Source organism: Pongo abelii, chromosome 12, assembly GCF_028885655.2.
Source record: "Pongo abelii isolate AG06213 chromosome 12, NHGRI_mPonAbe1-v2.0_pri, whole genome shotgun sequence".
Taxonomy (NCBI): Eukaryota; Metazoa; Chordata; class Mammalia; order Primates; family Hominidae; genus Pongo; species Pongo abelii.
This window is the reverse complement of record NC_071997.2, coordinates 101055848-101077171: the sequence shown is the minus strand read 5'-3', so window position 1 is coordinate 101077171 and position 21324 is coordinate 101055848. Positions and strand designations below refer to the sequence as shown.

At 42.2% G+C, this 21324-nt stretch overlaps 1 long non-coding RNA gene across 1 annotated transcript in view; it reads right to left on the bottom strand.

The window, feature by feature from the left end:
• The window catches only part of LOC129057729 (uncharacterized), an 82169-nt gene that overhangs the window by 7094 nt on the left and 53751 nt on the right, over positions 1–21324 (bottom strand). Inside the window, exon 2 of the long non-coding RNA XR_008522468.1 lies at positions 17906–17991. This is a non-coding gene — a long non-coding RNA (uncharacterized LOC129057729). The remainder of the gene's footprint in view (positions 1–17905; positions 17992–21324) is intronic.

The following is a 21324-nucleotide window of genomic DNA, read 5'->3' as shown; positions in this document are numbered from 1 at the left end:
GAGTCATTGGGGTTCCAATCAGGGTTGTCAAGAGTTACTGCCTCTCTTCCTATTGGGAATAATGATTCTCCTATTTCTTCATTTCCCCTATTTTCTCTTTTCCTTTTTGTCCCACTATAGGAGACATATTGCTCATCTCTGAATTTCTCTGCTGCCTGCAGAGCTACCTGTTTTTTAGCTGTGGTTAGGGTTTGGCAGCAGCATAACATTCCACCATGAGAGTCAAACATCTGAGTTAAATTTTGGAAAGCTTCTATATACCTATTGGGGTCATCAGAAAATCTGCATAAGTCTCCCTTTATTTGCATAAGGTCCTGCAATGAGAAGGGAACTTGAACCCTAGTGGCATCACCTTCATTGGGCATTTCCTGTAGGGGTAAGAGTGAAGCTGGAGGAGTAGAGAGTTTTGACGATGGTGGGGCTGGAGGAGCTGATGGTGTAATTGGAGGGGGCTCCAAACAGAGAGGACAAGAAGGTCTGGGACACCCAACAGCTGTCTCAGATAATTCCCCCAGAAGTTGCTTCTCTAGTTTTGGGGAATCACTCCCTTTGGGCCTGCATGATATGACTGCTAAGAGCTGAGTTGATTGCACAATGCCTTCAAAGGTCTAGCAAGAAGGACATGCCCTTGTGTAAAGCAAAGTTTCAAGGTTAAAGTAGTCTCACTGTTTCAGAAGGTACTCCAGAGGGGTGCAGACTAAAGATGGCTAGAAAGATACAGGACACAAGGTGTCCCTCATTCCCCTCCTTCCTTTAGAATGGTCCAGGGTGGAAGGGAAGACAGCGGGGATGTCCCCCCAACTGTTTTCCCTCCTTGGTTCCCTGAGCCCTGGCACACGTTAAAAGTGCCACCTGTGGACGCAAGTGTGACCCTCAGCCATGGATCCGGAGGAACTAAGATATGGAGTTAGTCACACTTACCCATGCAGCTCTAGTCCCTCCATTGGTGATTTCCCTTTGACTTCCTACACTTGTGTGATCTGCATGGCTCCCCAGTAGATGGATCTCAGGAAAGACTACACAACAACCGGATTTGGGCAAGGCCCCTTAATGGAGGGAGTGTACTGGGTTAAGCTCTACATTCTGCTATTATGGCCTGGACTGGAGTATTTATTCTTATGCAGTGGTTCTGGTTAACTTCAACACACAAAAATCCTCTTATTATTGAAGTACCATTTTAATTGGAGGCAGAAGAGGTGCCTTAAAAGAATGTAGGGACTGAGTGGTGGTTTTCCTGCTGATGGGACAGTATTGGGGCTCAAATTTGGTTTTGGAGGACATTTTTCTCATCATTGTTGAGTTTTCCCATTCACAGATGGGGTACAAAGCCTGTTCTCTAGTACAGCGGTGCAAAAAGGGAGGAGAATTGGGAAATTGAGTGTTTTGGCAAAGGGATGACAATGTGCTTCATGGAGAGGATTTCTATTCCACTAGGTGGCGCTGTAGGACTTGACATACCATGTGTTTGCTGGAGAAAGGATAAAGAGAGATGTTCATGGGTAAAGGGAAGGAAACCCTCGGTTCCTAGAAAATCACAAAAGCAGCAATCCCTTGAGCTATATTCCCAGTTACTACAGTATTTCCTGATCTTGCCTAACAGGATTATTTCCCTGAACCATAGAAATTCCCACAACATTGCATACAGAGAGTGGATAGGAGACATGGCAGTTATGACAAGAAAGAAGGAAATTTGTCATAGGAAAAGCTTAGAGATCCTGTTGCCAATGCCCATAGGGCTGTCAGAGGCTGGGGTTAGTCTAGAAGCTTTTGGGTAACACAAGGGTGTGGCCCTGACCAGGAACCATCAGTTGCCTCTGGACCTCTTCCAGCCCATGCAACAGCTTGGCTCTCCATGAAAGGAAACCGGTTCAAAACAGGGTCAACATTCCCAGCACCCTCAGGGCATTGGGGGATTCACAAGTTCTCCCCAGCAAGCCTGTCCCCTGAGTCTTGGAAAGCTGGCAGCCATCCTAACCATTTTTTAAATGGCTGATGGGGGCACAGTGTTTGGTTTGAATTTTAAATGGAGGACAGAAGGCCTCAAAATGAATGTAAAGAGTCGGGATCCGCCTCTATACTCACCCTTCTGATGAGTCTACCTTGGATCACAGATGGGCTCCCACAATGAAGCAGCCTCATTTTATGGGGTGATACCCAAGGTTCGTTGTCTCATGCCAAGGACATCAAGATGCAGACACACAAGGAGTGAGGTTAAGAGCAGAAGTTTAATAGGCACAAATAAGAGAAAAGCTCTATGAAGCAGAGAGGAGTCCCAAAAAATGGGTCACCAGATTCATGGCTAAATGCACGGAGTTTTATAGATGTGTGGTGAGGAGGCAATGTCTAATTTACATAGGGCACAAAAAATTGGTTGGATTAGATGTGCCATTTGCATAAGGTGTGAAAAACTGGTTAGGGCTAGGTGTGCCATTTGCATAAGGCACAAAAAGCCGGCTTCCCCCACCCTAATCTTTTATTATGCAGATGGGTCTTCTGCCTGGCCAGCACCATGTCGCCTGTTTTTTTACCGTACATGTGGTAACAAAAAAAAAGGGAAGATGGAACCTCCATATTGGATATGTCTGGCCTCCAGGTAGCCCTTTTCTATTGGCACATATTCCAGCATAAACCTGTGCAAACTTCTAGCTTGCTTATCTATGTTTGCAGCTCAATTTTTCAGGCTGATCTTTGTTAGAAAAGAAATGATTTGACAGGATGCTTTTTGTTAAAAAGAGAAGCCCTGCTGAGGACTCTTTTACCTTCACTATCTGCCTAAATAATTTCTTTCTATCTCCTGTATCAGTAAGACTTACATCTAGAGTCTTGCAAACAACAGCAGTGTCAACATCTCCACAATCATTTCTTCTACAATTCTATTTATGTTCAATTTAAATTCAATTTCCAGTATTATCACCTCTTTTTTCTTTTCTGGACTTTCATCTTTGTTGGCCAATTCCATCTTTCAATTTCCCATTTTTTAAAATATCACATGGATACATTACTGAGAGTCAAGGAAGTGATAAAACTAGAGAGAGCTTTGCTGTCTGTGTCTGAACTACATAACAGAAGCTCAGTGAACAATTATAAGCTTACTTTGAAAAAAGTGATGTGATTAGTCACTGATCATGATGTGCATCTGTTATTTATGTAGTTACTTGTGGACTGAATTGCTAGCAGCAAAGTTTATACTTTATGCAATTACTCACAGCTAATATGCCATGATAATAGAAATTTAGCTAGTGGAAATTCATGCATATTGGAACCATGCAAAGTGAGGAGTTCCTGTATATTATAATTGTACTGCTTCTATATTTCTGACAAAAAGATGAGGAAGATAAAAACTCCAAAATGGGTACCATGCTATATTGACATTCACCCTCTCTGGTGCTGCTTGGTTCTTTCAGAGAACACTTTGAAGCAGTATTCTTAGAACCAAGGAACCAGGAGCTCAGGCCCAGGAGGAGGTTTTCAAATGCTGCGTGGCCAGTACAAACCCAAGGCTCATGTAATTAATGTGTAAATCCTCCCTCATAGACACTCATAATTGGCATCAAAGGTCACTTTTGGAGACTCATCATGACTAAGGACTTATCTCTCTCCATCATAGCTCTCCTGCATATTATGAAAGGCAGCTAACCTGGGAGACACAGGGAGAGAGGTTTACCTTTGTATATTTGATTACTGTTAAGCCCTGGAACCAGACTTGAGATGCCCCAATGCCTTCTTCCACAGTGCCAACATGCACAACTACGACAGTCAAGTTTCCTTAGATTCTGCAGGCCAAATTAGTCTTCTTAACCAATTCTCCAGGTTGCCAACAAAGGCACCATTAAGCCACTGGAAGTCTGGTAACATAGTGACACAAGGGAACCCAGTTTTTAATACAACATGTTCCATTCATCATCGAATGGATTGGTTGTGACTTCTGGTTTTCATTGACGTCTTATTAAAACAATTTTTCCCTTCACTTAGCTGATGTTTTAAGGGGTTGCTTTTGGAAAGTCTAATTTGTACTATTCTAGGGTTAAAATGTCCCACTGGAAAAACCGTCTTTAGTTTAATTATGAAGAGTAACAGGAAAGTATTTCTAATCCCTAATGTTTGCTTCTGAGCCAACTTTTCATAAACACACCTATATCTCATATCAATAAATTAATAAGGCAATCCCATCCACTTATCACTACCATCACCAAATCTGCCTTCACTTACCACTTACTGGGTGGTAACTACGGATCCCTCTTTCATTATCCCAAAGCTAGTGGAAAGCCCACCGGACTAATATGACTGTCCTCTGAGCAGAGGGGTCCCTCACAGAGCACAGTGGGGTCTGAGACAAGTGCTAGGCTCTTCCAGATACTACTAGGAAAAGAAAGCACAAGCAGGTTCCAACCACTTTAAAGGTGTTTTGTTGCAAGTGTGGTTTTGTTTATTTTTTTATCTAACCATGTGGAAATCTCTTGATCCTGCCCTTCAAACCTAGATTGACAATTTCACATGACTTAGAGCAATAGATTAGATACAGGAAAGGGTGGTATGTAACATAACTAGACTGTCTCAGATTAAACCCTCCAATCTGGGCATCCCCCAAGAAGAAGCATGTGTGAGACTGACTGAAATGGAACCCATCCCATTTCAACACATGCCCAACCTGGCCTGATGCTTCACACCCAGAGACAAAAATCTGAAAGCCCTGAGGTCACTTCATCTGCTATTTGGGAGATTTTCTGTCTGTGTAAGTAAGAGAGGCAATGTAAGAAAGACTGAATAGCAGCAAGACAGAGAAATAGAAAATCTCAGGCTCTACTCCTCCCCACAGAAAGTTCAACTAGCGACTATCCAGACAAGACAGCTTTTTAAAAACTCCAACACTTGGAAACAAGACTAAGACAACCATGTTGTCTGCAGAACTGGATGAAAACCAAATTTGAAGAGAAATAAGAATAGTCTCATTTCAACTGCTCTGCCCCTCACCCTCACCCAAGTCAGCACAATGCCAGGTGGAGTGGATTCCCTGGACCCACGGCTTATACAGGAGGAAAACAGAACCAGAGGCAATCATTCAGTTTCTCTCTAGCATTCTGAGATACTTCCAGGAGTCCCGCTCTGGTCTCACCTCATGGAAAACACTAGGGGTAACAGCATGACTAGACTTCCTAGGGTCAGGTAGAAATAAAGAAAGAGACATAGATCACAGTGACCTCTGTATAGATCTTAATGTTACTTCTATATTTCTGCCAACTGTGGTGCTCAACTGAAGATACCAGCCAACTTCATAGCCCACCCACAAAGCTGAGCTGGTCATTTTCAGAAGCATGGTGGGAAGTTCAACCTAGCTTGAGTTCATAGATGACTAGTATCAATGCTCAGTTTCCAAACCCACCCCAACAATTCTGCCCAGGCAGGGAGATGCTCACCTTCACCCATTTCAAAGAAATATAAGAGTTAGATCTGTTTGACCCAGTAAGTCAAGCAACAGCTTCATTCAGTCAAAAAGCTCATGCAACAAGCCTGCCAGGCAGGAAGACTCACCTCTGTGCTTTTTGGAGAAGCATAGAGAATAGACCTGCTTGACCTGAGAGGTCAAATAGCAGGTCAACTCAACCAAAAGTCTACCCCACAGCTCCTACCTAACAGGGAGGCAATCCACAATTATGCATTTATAGGAGCATAGACTCTGGTTCAACTTATCCCTAGCAGCAATTACACATACCTCAGAGCCCTGCCTGCAGCACTGTCCAAATACAGATCCCAAATAGTGGAATCACCCAGCCAGGGAATACATCCTGTAGCTGGCCTGACCAGAGGCCATCACAGTACCCAGCCAGCAGCTCCACTTGATTTCAGGACCCAGCCAGATCTTCCAGACAGCAGAGCCCAGGCAGGAGCCCCACCCAACATCAGAGCAAAAGCAGTGACTCAGCCAATTAAAGAACTCACAAACAGTTTTGACTTCCAGAGGTCATTACCAGCTAGTCCTCCCAGAATCACAGGCTAAACAGTGAAGGCCCATCCCTGCCAAAGAATACCTGTAAAGGCTAAAAAGGGGGCTGTCTCCTCAAATAAGCAGAGGACACAAGGATTAAAAATAATCAGGGAATCATGGCACTTTCATGATTAAACTAATAAGGCTCTAATAATGGACCCTAAAGAAATAGAGATCTATGAAATTACTGACAAAAAATTCAGAACAATTTTCTCAAATAATTTAGTGAACTACAAGAATATACAGATAGAAAATTAAGTGAAATTTGGAAAACAATACACAAAATGAAATAAAGAAATAGAAACAATAGAAAAGCACAAAATAGAAATTCTAGAGATGAAAATATAATGACTGAACTAAAAACTTCAATAGAAAGAGTCAACTGCAGACTCAATCAAGCAGAAGAAATAATCAGTGTGCTCAAAGACAGAACATTTGACATTATCCAGGCAGAGGAGCAAAAAAAGTAAAAGAATGAAGAAAGTACTGGAATTTTGAAACACCACTAGAGATTCAGTGTTCACGTAACAGGAGTTGCAAATGGCAAAGAAAGAAAAAAGGGCCCAGAAAGCATATTTAAAGAAATAATGACTGAAATTTTCCCTAATCTGGAGATAGATGGCAACATCCAGGTACACCAAGTGCAGAGGTCTCCAGTCAAATTCAAATCAAAGAGGAGTTCACCAAGACACAAAATAATCAAATTATCAGAAACCAAAGATAAAGAAAAAATTCTGAGAGCAGCAAGAGATACGAAATATATCACATCTAAAGAAGTGCCAATACAACTAGCGGTTTCCTCAGCAGAAATCCTGCAGATCAAGAGAGAGTGGGGTGATATACTCAAACTGCTGAGGGGAAAAGCTGCCAAACCAGAATAACTGACAGAGCAAAGCTTTTTTTTTCCCAAATGAGGAAGAAATAAAACCTTCCCAAGCAAAATCTAAGACAGTGTATCACCATTAGACCCGCCTTGCAGAGATTGCTAAGGGGAGTTCTTTAAGCTGAAAAAAAAGAACTCTAATTGATAACATAAAACACACAAAAGCACAAAATTCAATGATATAAGTAAAACAGAGCCCTATTTAGAATACTCTAGAATTGTAATAATGGTGATGAAAACAATTTTATTCCTAGTATAAGGTCTAAAAGACAAAACAATTAATAATAACTGTAGCTAAAATAAATTGTCAAGTAATCACATTACAAAATGATGTTAAGTTCTGATATCAAAAACCTAAACTGGGGGATAAAACTGTAGATTTGTTATATACAATTACAGTTAAGCTATGATTGGCTTGAAACAGATTATAAGATGTACTATATAAGTTTCATAGTAACCACAAGACAGAAACATTTAGAAGCACAAAACAAACATACAAAAGATTGAAAGCATACCACTACAGAAAATCATTAAATCACAAAGGAAGACAGCAAAAGAGGAAGAATACTGTTTTGAAGATACTTTATCTACAAAACAACCAGAAAACAATTAACAAAATTGCAGTAGTAAGTCCTTACCTATCAATAATTACCTTGGATATAAATGAATTAAATTCTCCAACAAAAAGATATAGAGTGACTGAATGAATATAAAGAAAAAAGCAAAAGACCCAATTATACACTGCCTATAATGTGTCTATATGTGTCTCACTTTTAAAGACACATACAGACTGAAAGTGAAGGGATGAAAAAAGATAGTCCATGCAAATGAAAACCAAAAGAGAGCAGGGATAGCTCTACTTACGTTTGACAAATAGGTTTTAAGTCGAAAGCTGTAAAAAGACACAAAGAAGGCCATTATGTAATGACAAAGGGGTCAATTTTTCAAGAGGATGTGACAATTGTAAATATATATGCACCCATCATCAGAACTCCTAAATACATAACACAAATATTAAAGGATCTTAAGGGAGAGATAGATTGTAATACAATAATATTTGGGTACTTCAATACCCTATTTTCAACAATGACTAGATTATTCAGACAAAAAATTAAAAAGGAGGCTGGGCACGGTGGCTCATGCCTGTAATCCCAGCACTTTAGGAGGCCAAGGCTAGTGGATCACCTGAGGTCAGGAGTGGTCAGGAGTTCGGGATCAGCCTGATCAACATGGTGAAACCTCGCCTCCACTAAAACTATAAAATTAGCCAGGCATGGTGGCACATGCCAGTAATCCCAGCTACTTGGGAGGCTGAGGCAGGAGAATTGCTTGAACCCATGAGGCAGAGGTTGCAGTGAGCTGGGATCATGCCATTGCACTCCAGCCTGGGCAACATGAGTGAAACTTCCTCTCAAAAAAAAAAAATTAGTAAGGAAACATCAGACTTGAACTGCACTTTAGACCACATGGGCCTAACAGACATATACCGAACATTACAGCCACAGAATACACATTCCTCTCAAGTGCACATTCTCTAAGATATAGCACATGTTATAGCACAAAACATGCCTTCGAAAATTTAAGAAGATTGAAACATTTTTTATGGCTGCATAGTATTCCATGGTGTATATGTGCCACATTTTCTTAATCCAGTCTATCACTGTTGGACATCTGGGTTGGTTCCAAGTCTTTGCTATTGTGAATAGTGCCGCAATAAACATACGTGTGCATGTGTCTTTATAGCAGCATGATTTATAGTCCTTTGGGTATATACCCAGTAATGGGATGGCTGGGTCAAATGGTATTTCTAGTTCTAGATCCCTGAGGAATCGCCACACTGACTTCCACAATGGTTGAACTAGTTTACAGTCCCACCAACAGTGTAAAAGTGTTCCTATTTCTCCACATCCTCTCCAGCACCTGTTGTTTCCTGACTTTTTAATGATTGCCATTCTAACTGGTGTGAGATGGTATCTCACTGTGGTTTTGATTTGCATTTCTCTGAGTTCATGTCCTTTGTAGGGACATGGATGAAATTGGAAATCATCATTCTCAGTAAACTATCGCAAGAACAAAAAACCAAACACCGCATATTCTCACTCATAGGTGGGAATTGAACAATTAGAACACATGGACACAGGAAGGGGAACATCACACTCTGGGGACTGTTGTGGGGTGGGGGTCGGGGGGAGGGATAGCTTTAGGAGATATACCTAATGCTAAATGACGAGTTAATGGGTGCAGCACACCAGCATGGCACATGTATACATATGTAACTAACCTGCACATTGTGCACAAGTACCCTAAAACTTAAAGTATAATAATAATAAAATAAATAAATAAAAAGAATTTTAAAAAAAAGATTGAAACAATATCAAGTATATTTTCCAACCACAATAAGTGTAACTAGAAATCAACAACAGGAGGAATTTTAGAAAGTTTGCAAATACATGGAAATTAAACAACATACTCCTGAATAGCCCATGAATCAATGAAGAAATTAAAATGAAAATCTAAAAATATCTGAGACAAATGAAAATAAAAACACAACATACCAAAACTTATGGAATACAACAAAAGCTGTTCTAATAGGAGAGTTTATAGCAATAAATACCTACATCAAGAAGAAGAAAAAATCTTAAATAAACAACTTAACATTACTCCTCAAGGAACTAGAAAAATAAGAACAAACTAAGCACAAAGTTAGCAGAAGAAAGGAAATGATGCAGATTTGAGCAGAAATACATAAGATAGGAACACAGGAAAAAATCAACAAACTGAGAGTTGGATTTTGAAAAGATAAAATCAACAAATCTATAAGTAGACTATGAAAAACAGAGAAATGACTCAAATATATAAAATCAGAAATGAAAGAGAAGACATTATAACTGATAACACAGAAATGCAAAGAATCATAAGAGACTATGTAAATAATTCTATGCCAATAAATTGGATAATCTACAGAAATGGATAAATTCCTAGACACACATAAGCTACCAAGACCGAATCATGAAGAAATAGAAAATGCGACAAGCCCAGTGAGTATGAATATTGAATCACTAATAAAAAGTCTCCCATTAAACAAAAGTCAAGGACCTGATGGCTTCACTGCTCAACTCTGCTAGACATTTCAAGACTTAATACCAATTCTTCTCAAACTCTTACAAAAAAATCAAAGAAGAAATACTTCCAATCTCTTTTTATGAAGCCAGCATTACCTTGATATCAAAGCCAGACAAGGATACTACAAGAATAGAAAATTATGGGCCAATATCCCTGATGAACACAGATGCAAAAATTCCCAACAAAATACTAGGAAAAAGAATTCAATGACACACTAAAAGGATCATCTACCATTATCAAGTGGAATTTACCTCTGGGATGCAAGGATGGTTCAACATATGCAAATCAATAAATGTGATACATCACAGTAACAGAAGGACAAAAACCATATGATCATATCATTAGATACAGAAAAAGCATTTGACAAATTTTGGCATCCTTTCATGATAAACTGTCATCCACAGTAGGTGTAGAAGGAATATACCTCAACACATTAAAGGCCATATATGGCAAGCCCACAGCAAACATTATACTCAATAGTGAAAACTTGAAAGTCTTTCCTCTAAGATCTGGAGCAAGGATGCTGATATGGTTTGGATCTCTGTCCTCACCCAAATCTCATGTTGAATTGTAATCCCCAGTATTGGAAGTGGGGCCTGGTAGGAGGTGATTGGATCATGGAGGCAAATTTCTCATGAATGGTTTAGCTCTATCCCCTTGGTGCTGTTCTCATGATAGAGAGTAAGTTTTTGACATATCTGATAGCTTAAAAGTGTGTAGCACCTCCCTCATCTCTCTTGCTCCTGCTCCAGCCATGTGACATGCCAGCACCCCCTTTGCTTTCTGCCATGATTGTAAGTATCCTGAGGCCTCCCCAGAAGCTGACCAGATGCCAGCAACTTGTTTCTTGTATAACCTGCAAAACTGTGAGCCAATTAAACCTCTTTTCTTATCAAGTACCCAGTCTCAAGTATTTCTTTATAGCAATGCAAGAACAGGCTGATACAAGATGCCCATTCTTACCACTTCTATTCAATATAGTATTGAAAGTCCTTGCCAGAGCAATGAGGCAAAAGAAAGAAGGAAAAGGCATCCAAATAGGAAAGGAGGATATGAAATTGTCAGTGTTTGCTAAGTAAGAGTGGCAGGTCTTTCCTCCCTTAGATCTTCCTTTATTGTGCCCCTTCTAGCAATCAACTGTTTAGTCCACATGCTTCTTTGTACCTTGGTTACAAAATTACTGCATGTAAAACTACTTTACATGAGTTCAGAGTTCAGGGCACAACCTCATATGGTATTTTCCTTTTCCAGGTCACTCTTCAGTCCAAAGCCAAAAGCACTTTCATTAGTTCTCTCAGTCACTTGGAAGGTCAAACTCTGTCTGTCTGGGTCCCAGTGAGTCTCTCTGAAAGCCACTAGAATCTAAACTCAGAGTTTCACTGCTTTTCACTCTAAGAATTAGCAGTTCTCCCACTACTCAGCCTCCAGCTTTGGTTGCCCCAAACTTCTACTTCCCTGAAAAAAACACTTCTGGTGCCATTTCTTCTCATCCTAGCCCGCTCCCAAACTTCTCCTAAAGTTTCTTCACAGCCTATAGCAACATTCTCTCTGACTCCCTTCAGGTTTCTGATGTCTTCACGGGAGGCAGAGATGAGGGAGGTCCTCCCTGTTCCCTCCACCATGGGGCTTCATTCTATTATCTTTAAGTCCTCTTCAACCAACCAGTTCCACAACCAGTGTGGGTCCTGAAGGCTGCTTCAGGCACAGAAATGCACAGTTATCCTTCAGTCCCAATGAAAATCAAGTCCCAGCCCCTGAAGTCAACAGAGGACAAGAGTTGCTCTTCCAGACTTACAGATAGATCTTGACCAAGAAAGAAACAGGATTTCTTTCTTCCCAAGCACCAAAACATGTGGTCTAAAATGACCAGGAGGTAAAAAGGTTCTCCCCTAAGCAGAGCCTGAGAAAGGAGAGAAGTTGAGAGCTGTGAGGAAAGTAACCATAAGATTCTTCAGTTAGAAGACTCAGAAATTAGGTAGTTGAAGTCACTGAAGTGTTTTATTATGCTGGGCCCCATGTTTGGAGATTCACTGTGTGTTCCTTAATGGCTGAAGTACTGTGCTAGGCACTGAGAGAAGACAAGATGAGAAAGACAAGATTCCCTTCCCTTAAGGAACGTCTTATCCTGCAGCTAAGACCAAAATGGAAGTCAGTACACAACAAGGAAGCATTTAAGGAGGAGTATAAGAGATGCCAAGCACTGTTTCTGACTGGGAGAGCAGCTATCTCCTTGTGAGAGAAAAGAAAATGTTTACAAAGTAGGCAGAATTTGAACTATGGGTTTAGAGAAGGAATGAGAATTAATTAGACAGAAAATCAGGGAGATTTTCCCTGGCAGAAGAGAGTTCACAAGAGAAAGTGTAGAAAGAAGAAAGGTCAGCATGTATTCCCAGAACACTGCAGTTGTGGAGTGGGGGCGATGAGGGAGAGGTTTGAGCAGGTTCATGCCTCCTCTGATGTCCTGAGGCTGCTGGGCATCAGGTCAAAGAACACGGCCTGCTCAATAGTGAGCTCCCTGCTGCCAACTGAGTTGTTTGTCACATGTGGTTCACCTCACCACATTCCCTACCCCCGCCTGGCAATCTTCCTATTTTGCTTTATCAGTGGGTAAAAGGTATGTTTTCACATGCAACTATTAAAACTATTTCAATCGAAACTTAAAAAAAAAAACTCATATAAGAGATTTGACTCTTATAAACATTTGCTTTGATGTAGTTTTCTTATTCTCATATATTGGGAAATGGTAAACAAAAGGTGGATAGCCTAAAAGCCTGAGATCTTGGCAGAGAGACACGAGCTTGAGTTTGGTCTGTGAAGCTATCCAAGAAGTGTATAACAGGTCCAAAGTACAAGCCTCTGCAGGGGCCCTTCCACCGAGATGAGCTCTTGGCTTGGAAGAAAGAGCACCAGAACAAGACCTAGGGGTCCCAGGATCCCATCCCGGACCCACCACAACTCTCTGTGTAACTTTTTGCAAGTCACTTTGTGCCTCTGTGCCTCCATTTCCTTCTCCCCAAAATGAAGTGTCTCAATGATATCAAAGGCAATGTATTTAGGTAGAAAGGCAAAGAGCTTTAATGTCAAACAAAAAGCATTCAAATAAATCTTTAGCTCTGACCCTTGTGAAGGCATGATTTGGGACAAGTTACTTAGTGTGTGATATCCTCATTTTCCTCCCGTGTAAAAGAAAAAAAAATTACCTGCCTGAGGTTGCTACAAGAAATAAATGAGATATTGCATGTAAAAATGCCCAGCACAGTATCTAGAAAGTAGTTGGTGCCTGCTGCCATCTTCCCTGGCCTTTGAAAGAGTCCTTTGAGTTACAACATTCTATGTTTCCATCAAAGTAATGTTTCCACATTAGCACAGAGTCTGAGATCATAGCAGGGGTGGAAATCACGAGACACAAATCCGAGCAAACATTTTCATCAGAGGGCCAACAGAGGATTCAGTTACCAGTCAAATCTTCTGATTTAGGATGCACTTTCTTCTGTACCAGTGTTCCCTAAACATGCTTGTTAAAAACATTCTAGGTCATCATCTGGGGATTCCAAAGCAGCATGTCTGGAGAGAGACCTGGGAATCTGAATATTTAACTGGCACTAGGGAGAATGTTTCCAAGTGGCAAACCTGAGAAACAGCATTTGATGTGGTTCCTCTTGAACTCTCAGCCTTCTACTTCCCTGCTGTCTAGCCTACCATGGCTGTTGGCTTCACTGCCTGCCACTGGCACCCATGTGCTTCCTAGAATTTGTCCAGTTTCTACATCAGTTCTGCCACTTGCTAGCCAGCTCAGTGCATTTGGGAATTGACATTGCAGCATCTGCATTATGAAAAGCTTGGCTACTCCTCCTTCCCTCTGTAGAGATTTTTTAACTGTTTGTGCCTTTGTTAAGCCTGAGCCCAGGAAGAGGTTTAGCATGTCAGTTTTCCCCTTTGTAGCAATTTGGGTTGAAGATAGATTTGGAAAGGAAATTGGAATTAAAGGCTAAAGAAAGCAGTCAGCTCTCAAATGTCCACATTTTCCATTAGTGCCATTACCAGGAACTTCCAGCATCTGTCAGGGTCCTTCAAGCTTCTTCAGCTCATAGTGCTGCTAAAGAGCTGATCTATCCAATTGCTGCACTTTGAGAAATGTTCATATATGCCTGTCATGCCCATGAAAATGCATACCTCAGGCTAGCGATTGTCACAAAGTAAGATGTACCCCAGATTTAGCCTGTCCAGTGTTCTTCCCAAGTGTCCTCCACGAAGACAGCATACAGCATTGCTGCAGCCTTTTGTATGGCTCACAGAACAGGCAGGTACCTAGGGAGCTGCCCACCCTTCTCCACTCATGAAGGAACCTATTTTCCTAAGCCCACCACCACCCCCTTTCCACCTGACCTCACTCTCAAATTCTTTCTACCCGAGACTCTGATTCTAACCTTGTTCCCAATCAGTAGGACTTCAAGGAGTCCTGCCTAGCGCAGAAGGACCCACGATGCACCACTGAGCCAATGTGGCCAGCATCCTGTCCAGTTTTTCCCAGCTATGGTCCAGCTCCTCTGGGATCAGGTGTTGGCCCTGTTCCTGTCTTCAGGGATTAGTCTTGGGTTTGGCCTCATACCTGAGGATGAGGGTACAGTTTGTCAGACCCCTCACCTCAATGATCTCCCAGGTTGCTGTATTCCTCTGCCTGTCTACCCATATATTCCACCTTCCTCTCACCAGATCTTCCTGCCCCAGCCTCCTAGACATGGAGTTCCACCTTTCTGGGCTTCTTCCCACACCTGCAGCTGGCTCCAATTCCAGCACTGGCTTCTAGTCTCCAGATCTCTGATCAGAGGCTGACAGATAGTTTTGAGTCCCAGATACATAAGGAGGTATAATAAAATCCCCAGGAGAGTATATCTCCACTTAGACTCATGGGGATGTGTGTGCCCCTCTATGAAGTATCTCAGAAACCCAAATTTCAGAAGGAATATTTTGATCCTACTTATGTTGCTTCTACAGGCCTGTGTGCTAAAAAGGAAAGGCTGCATTAGTTCTTCAACTCAGGCTCACCAAGAAGCAGACATCAAGATGGGATTAGAGGCCAGATAAGGTGGCTCACACCTGTAATCCCAGCACTTTGGGAGGCTGAGGTGGGTGGATCATCTGAGGTCAGGAGTCTAAAACCAGCCTAGTCAACATGGTGAAACCCCGTCTCTACTAAAAACACAAAAATTAGCCAGGCATGGTGGCACGCGCCTATAATCCCAGCTACTCAGGAAGCTGGAGCAGGAGAATCGCTGGAACCCGGGAGGCGGAGGTTGCAGTGAGCAGAGATTGCATCACTGCACTCCAGCCTGGATGACAGGGTGAGACTCCGACTCAAAAAAAAAAAAAAATGAAAGTTGTTAGGAGACGATGCACAAAAAGGTGAAGAGAGCCTCAGACAATGATGCAGTACTGACACCATAGAAGGAGAGAGCACAGGAAGGAAGTCTGGCTAGGAAGAGTTTCATACTGCAGACCAGTTCCAAGAAAGGCTCAGCCAAGTCCATGGGGAACCCTTGAACCAGAGGTGGGAGGAGAGCCCATCTCACCCGAATGGTCCTGCCTTAGTAAAATAAAAATAAAACAAAAGGGAACTTGGCAGACATCTTAGAAAAAGGTTTGGAGACTCATCAATTTCATAGCCAGTATTTAGAGAAGGGAACATCAAGGACTAGAGAAGGAGGTGGTTGTGTAAGAGAAGAAAGCAGCCTGGACTCAGACCTGAGTCTCAGGAAGAAGGACCAGGAGCATCTAGGAAGGCAGCTGCTATCCACAAAGCAGACCAGGGCCTAAAAGGGCATTGAAGTTTCCCAGGATGCAGTGAGCACAACACCAAGATAGAGACCTGGTAAAAGTCACACAAGCGTCATTAGCCTTTGACCCAGCCTGTAGGCTGGATCAAGAGGGCCTAGACCCCTGACCCAAGCCTTATTGGGCCTCATCTATGGCAACCAAGAGCAAAGTACAAAGGCCACATAACTTGACCCTGAAGCAAAAGCCTTCTCTCACTTGTTTTTCCCGATCTCTCTGAACCCACCCCACTCAAGAGCAGGGATTTCCTAATGAAGATTTTCAGACTGATAATCTTCAAGAAGTTCATTGAAGACCCACATCTCTGTCTGTTCTTGACTGAGTCAAGCTTTGAGAAGAAGGGTGACTTGGAAGCCCAAACTTGAAAGTCTCATTCTGCCAGGAAGGGGCAGAAGGTACTAATGGACTCATTGGACTTCAGCAGCTGGGGGAGAAGCACATCCTTGTCCACGTCCTCCTCAGACACCACCTGGGCCATGATCTGTGTGGCAGTCCAATCCTGAGTCTGCAGTCCCTGCTGAGCACTATTCTGGGCGCTGGGCTGTTCCCAGGCCATTATGGACCCAGTGGGATAGAGAACTGCTTATGCTCTTAGGTGAGCTGCTACTGTGGCTTTTTGCCCAGGGGCACAGCTTCCTGCTGTCCACTGCTCCCCCTAGCAGGCGGCTTGTCTTCACCCCTGAAACTAATCTGCATTCTCCAGGGAGTCTGTGCTGCAGAGGAGAAATCAGCTGAGGGGCAGTTGTGCGGGGAGGAAGGAAACACAGTGGAGGCTGGGACAGGGCTGGGGCACACTGGGGTATGGGGCCAAGGGGGCAGGGTACAGTGTACCGAGGTATGGGACTGGGGAGGAGTGAGTCCACTATGTACGGAGTTGGGGGCAAAGGTGGAGGGGTGATCTGTTCCTGACATTTTTAATTATGTATTTTGTAACATTTGATACATATGGAAGTATAGATGTGATTGTATGTGTGTATGTGTGTTTATATAATGTATATGCACATAAAACAAATACTCATGAGCTCACCATCCAAACTAAGAATTGTAACATAAGCCTCTAACACATTTTCCCCTCTATTATAAAAGTTTTTAAAATTGTTTCTGTTAAATATTGAGTAAATACAAAAGAATAATTACAGAGGAAAATAACACAAGTAACATCTGTGTGCCCTGTTTGCCTCTCCCTAATTCTGTTCATGACTATTTGCTACCACCTGGGAATGTGATTCTCAGAACATGTCCTAGGTGAAAGTGTTCTAGATTTAGAACATCTAGAACATACTTAATACTTTGTACTTCATAGCATAATACCTACTTAAAGTTGAAAGTATTTATTTAATTTGGCCTTCTTTTTCTCAATTAAAAGAAGTTACTACTTTGGGCAAAGAAGAGGTGGAAGATAAAGCAGTATTTAAAACAACTATTTTGTGGAAGTCAGGGACCATCTTCTTATTTTTCCATGTGTCTCTAGAGCAGCATGGTGCCTAATGAGCAATGGACTCTCCATGGGAATAAGCATGTTGAAGTTGTTATATATATATAGTTAATTGAATCTATAAATCAATTTGGGGAAAACAGACATGTTTGCAATGTGGTGTCTCTTTATCCATGAACATGATATATCTCTCAATTTACTAAGATCTCTTTTAAAATATTTGCACTAAATGTTATGAATTCAATAGTAGCATTGTTCATAATAGCAAATAAATTGAAAATAACCCAAATACCCATTGATAGGACAATTAATAAAGTTTGATATATTTACACAATGAAATTCTATACACTGGCAAAAATAAATGAACTAAAGCCACGCACATCAACAGGGGTGATACTGAAAAACAATTTTCAGAAAAATACATACCATTTAAAAAGTTTTTATAAGCACAGAAAAGGAACCCACATGATACATTGTTTAGAAATACAAAACTGTGTAGCAAAACCTTAAGGAAAGCCAACTGGGCCTTGAATGGTGGACTAGGTTATTCAGACCAACCCTTCCACTGAAGACAGATAAAAAGAAGTGGTGAAATGTTTTTGAATTTTCTTTAAGCATCAGAGAACCAACAAGATGTTAGAAAACTTACCGGACCAAGATCTAGGAGGAAGACAGGAATCCAGGAGGGTGAGCCCCACAGTTGGCACTGCTTTTGTCCTGTGGACATGTATCAATCTGGAAGTGATAACCAAAAGACAGAGTTATGCTTTGGAGAAGGCTTAAAGGACAAAGTGCAAAGATCACAATCCAGGGCAATAGTCAGGATCTTAGAAAACAACCTCCCATTTTGCACCCTGAACTTTTGCATCTTAGAAAAGAGAATAAACTCAAAAGAAACAAGTCTTTCCATGGACTGTATACCACCTTCAAGCTATCTGGGTAACACAGAAAACATCAAGCCCTGAACTAGGATTAAGATGACTTCAAATTGCTAGCTCTCCCCCATACTACCATAATCTAACTAAATATTTTTTAAAATACTCCTTAGAGAAAGACAAGCTCTTCCTGGGTCTCAAATTATTTCTAAAAATCATAGTTTGATTACAGGATAATTCACATGATTAAAGATAATCAGACACACAAAAAGAAAACATGCCATGAGATGGAACCAGCAAAACTAATAGGCAATATAGGGGAGGAGGCAGACAACTATGGCCAAATAGAACCCTCTAGAGATCCACCTGCAGGAAAAACAAGTTAAACAACTATCCACATACAAAAAACCACCTTTATGAGAATCAAAAATCAAGTGAGCAATTACAGTGCCTAGTTTTAAATTTCTATCAAGGAAAGAGGCACTGAAGAGGGTAAGAAAGAGAGTTTTGAATCACCTACACCACACGACCCCCATCAGTGGCCACATGGCACAGAGAGAGAATCTGTGTGCTTGGGGGAGGGAGAGCAAAGTGATGGTGGGACTTTGCATTGGAACCCAGTGCTGCCCTGTCACAGCAGAAAGCAACATGGGACAGAATTCAGCCAGTGCACATAGAGTGAACATTTAGACCAGCCCTAGCCAGAGGCAAGGTTTTTATCTTTTATTTTTTATTATACTTTAAGTTCTAGGGTACATGTGCACAACGTGCAGGTTTGTTACATATGTATACATGCGCCATGTTGGTTGCTGCACCCATTAACTCATCATTTACATTAGGTATATCTCCTAATGCTATCCCTCCTCCAACCCCACAACAGCCCCCCCGGTGCGTGATGTTCCCCTTCCTGTGTCCAAGTGTTCTCATTGTTCAATTCCCACCTATGAGTGGGAACATGCGGTGTTTGGATTTTTGTCCTCAGAGGCAAGTTGTTAATCGTAGCAGTCAAAGCCTGAGTTCTGGCAAGCCCCACCACCATGGGCTAAAGTGCTCTGGGGTCCTGAAATAAACTTAAAAGGCAATCTGGGCCACAAGAACTGCAATTCCTGGGAAAGTCCTGGTGTTGTGCTGGGTTTGGAGCCAGTGGGCTTAGGGTGCATGTGACTTAGTGAGACACCAGCTAGGGTAGCCAAGGGAGTGCTTGTGTCACCCTTCCCCCAACTCTTGGCAGCACAGCTCACAGATCCAGGAGAGACACTTTTCTCCTGTTTGAGGAAAGGAGAGGAGACAGTAAAAAAGACTGTCTTCCAACTTGGATACCAGCTCGGTCATAGTAGAATAGGGCAACAGACAGAGTCCTGAGGCCCTTATTTCAGGCCCTAGCTCCGGGATGGCATTTCTGGACACATCCTAGGCCAGAATGGAACTCACTACCTTGAAGGGAATGTCCTAGTTCTGGCAAGATTAATCACCTGCTGACTAAAGAGCCCTTGGGCCCTGAATAATCAGTAGTGGTAGCCAGGCAGGACTCGTCATGGGCCTCAGGTGAGACTCAGAGCCATGCTGGCTTCAGGTGTGACCCAGCATATTCCAGCTGTGGTAGCTACAGGAAAAGACTTCTTTTTCTTGAGGAAAAAAGAGGGAAGAGTAAAGGGGACTTCATCTTGGAGCTTGGATACCAGCTTAGCCATACTGCGGTAGAGTGACAAGTAGACTCCTGCTGTCCCTGATTCCAGGTCTTGGCTCCTGGATGGCATTTCTGGACCTTCCCTGGGCCAGAGAGAAGCCCACTGCCCTAAAGGGAGAGACTCATGCCTGGCAGCATTCACCATAAGCTGACTGAAGAGCTCTTAGGCCTTGATAGAACATTGGCAGTAGCAAGCCAGCACTCACCACAGGCCTGGGGTGGTGGTGGCCACAGGGAGAGACTCCTGTCTTTAAGTAATGGAAAGGGAAGACTAAAAAGGACTTTGTCTCATGGCTTGGGTGCCAGCTCAGCCATAGTAGAATAGAAAACCGGGTAGGTTCCTGACACCAAACCCTGGCTCCCAGGTGGCATCTCTGGACTCTCCCAGGACCAGGGAGAACTCATTGCCCTAAGCAGAAGGACATAAGCCTGGCAGTATTTACCACCTGATGCTTGTAGAGCTTTTGGGCCTTGAGTGAACCAGGCAGTGGTCACCATAGGCCTGGGGTGAGGCCCAGTTCTCTGCTAGCTTTGGGTCTGATCCAGTGCACTACCAGAGGTGCTGGCCACAGGGGGTGCTTGTGTCAGCACACCCCCAGCTTCAGGCAGCTCAGCACAGAGAGACAGACTCTTTTTGTTTGGAGGTGAGTAAGGGAAATGAACAAGAGTCACTGACTGATAATCCAGAGAATTATCATGGATCTTACCCCAGACCACTAAGGTGGTACCTATACAAGTCTGCAACAGCCACAGTGTTACTGGGATTGCGGTCCTCCCTAAGGCAGATATGGCTGCAATGACCAAAGACTTACATCGCAACACTCAAGTCTCTCTGAATACTTAGAAAGCCTTCCCAAGAAGGATGGGTACAAACAAGCCCAGACTGCCAGGACTACAATAAATACCTAATTCTTCAATTCCCAGACATACACGAACATCCACAAGCATCAAGACTATCCACAGAAAACATTACCCACCAAAGGAACTAAAAAAAGTACCACAGGCCAATCCCAGAGGGGCAGAAGTATGTGACTTTTCAGACAGAGAATTCAAAATAGCTGTTTTGAGGAAAATCAATGAAATCCAAAAAACACAGAGGAGGAATTAAGAATTCTGTCAGATAAATTTAATGAAAGATTGAAATGACTACAAAGAATCAAGCAAAAATTCTGGAGCTGAAAACTGCAATGGGCATACTGAAGAATGCACAAGAGTCTCTTAACAGAACTAATCAAGCAGAAGAAAGAATTCACAAGCTTGAAACAGGCTATATGAAAATACATATTCAGAGGAGACAAAAGAAAAAAAATTTTTTTAAAATTATCTACAAGATCTAGAAAACAGCTTCAAAGGGGAAAATCTAAAGTTATTGGCCTTAAAGAGGAGTTAGACAGAGAGATTGGGGTAGAAAGTTTATTCAAAGGAATAATATCAGAGAACTTCCCAAACCTAGAGAAAGATACCAACATTCAAGTACAAGAAGGTTATATGACACCAACCAGATTT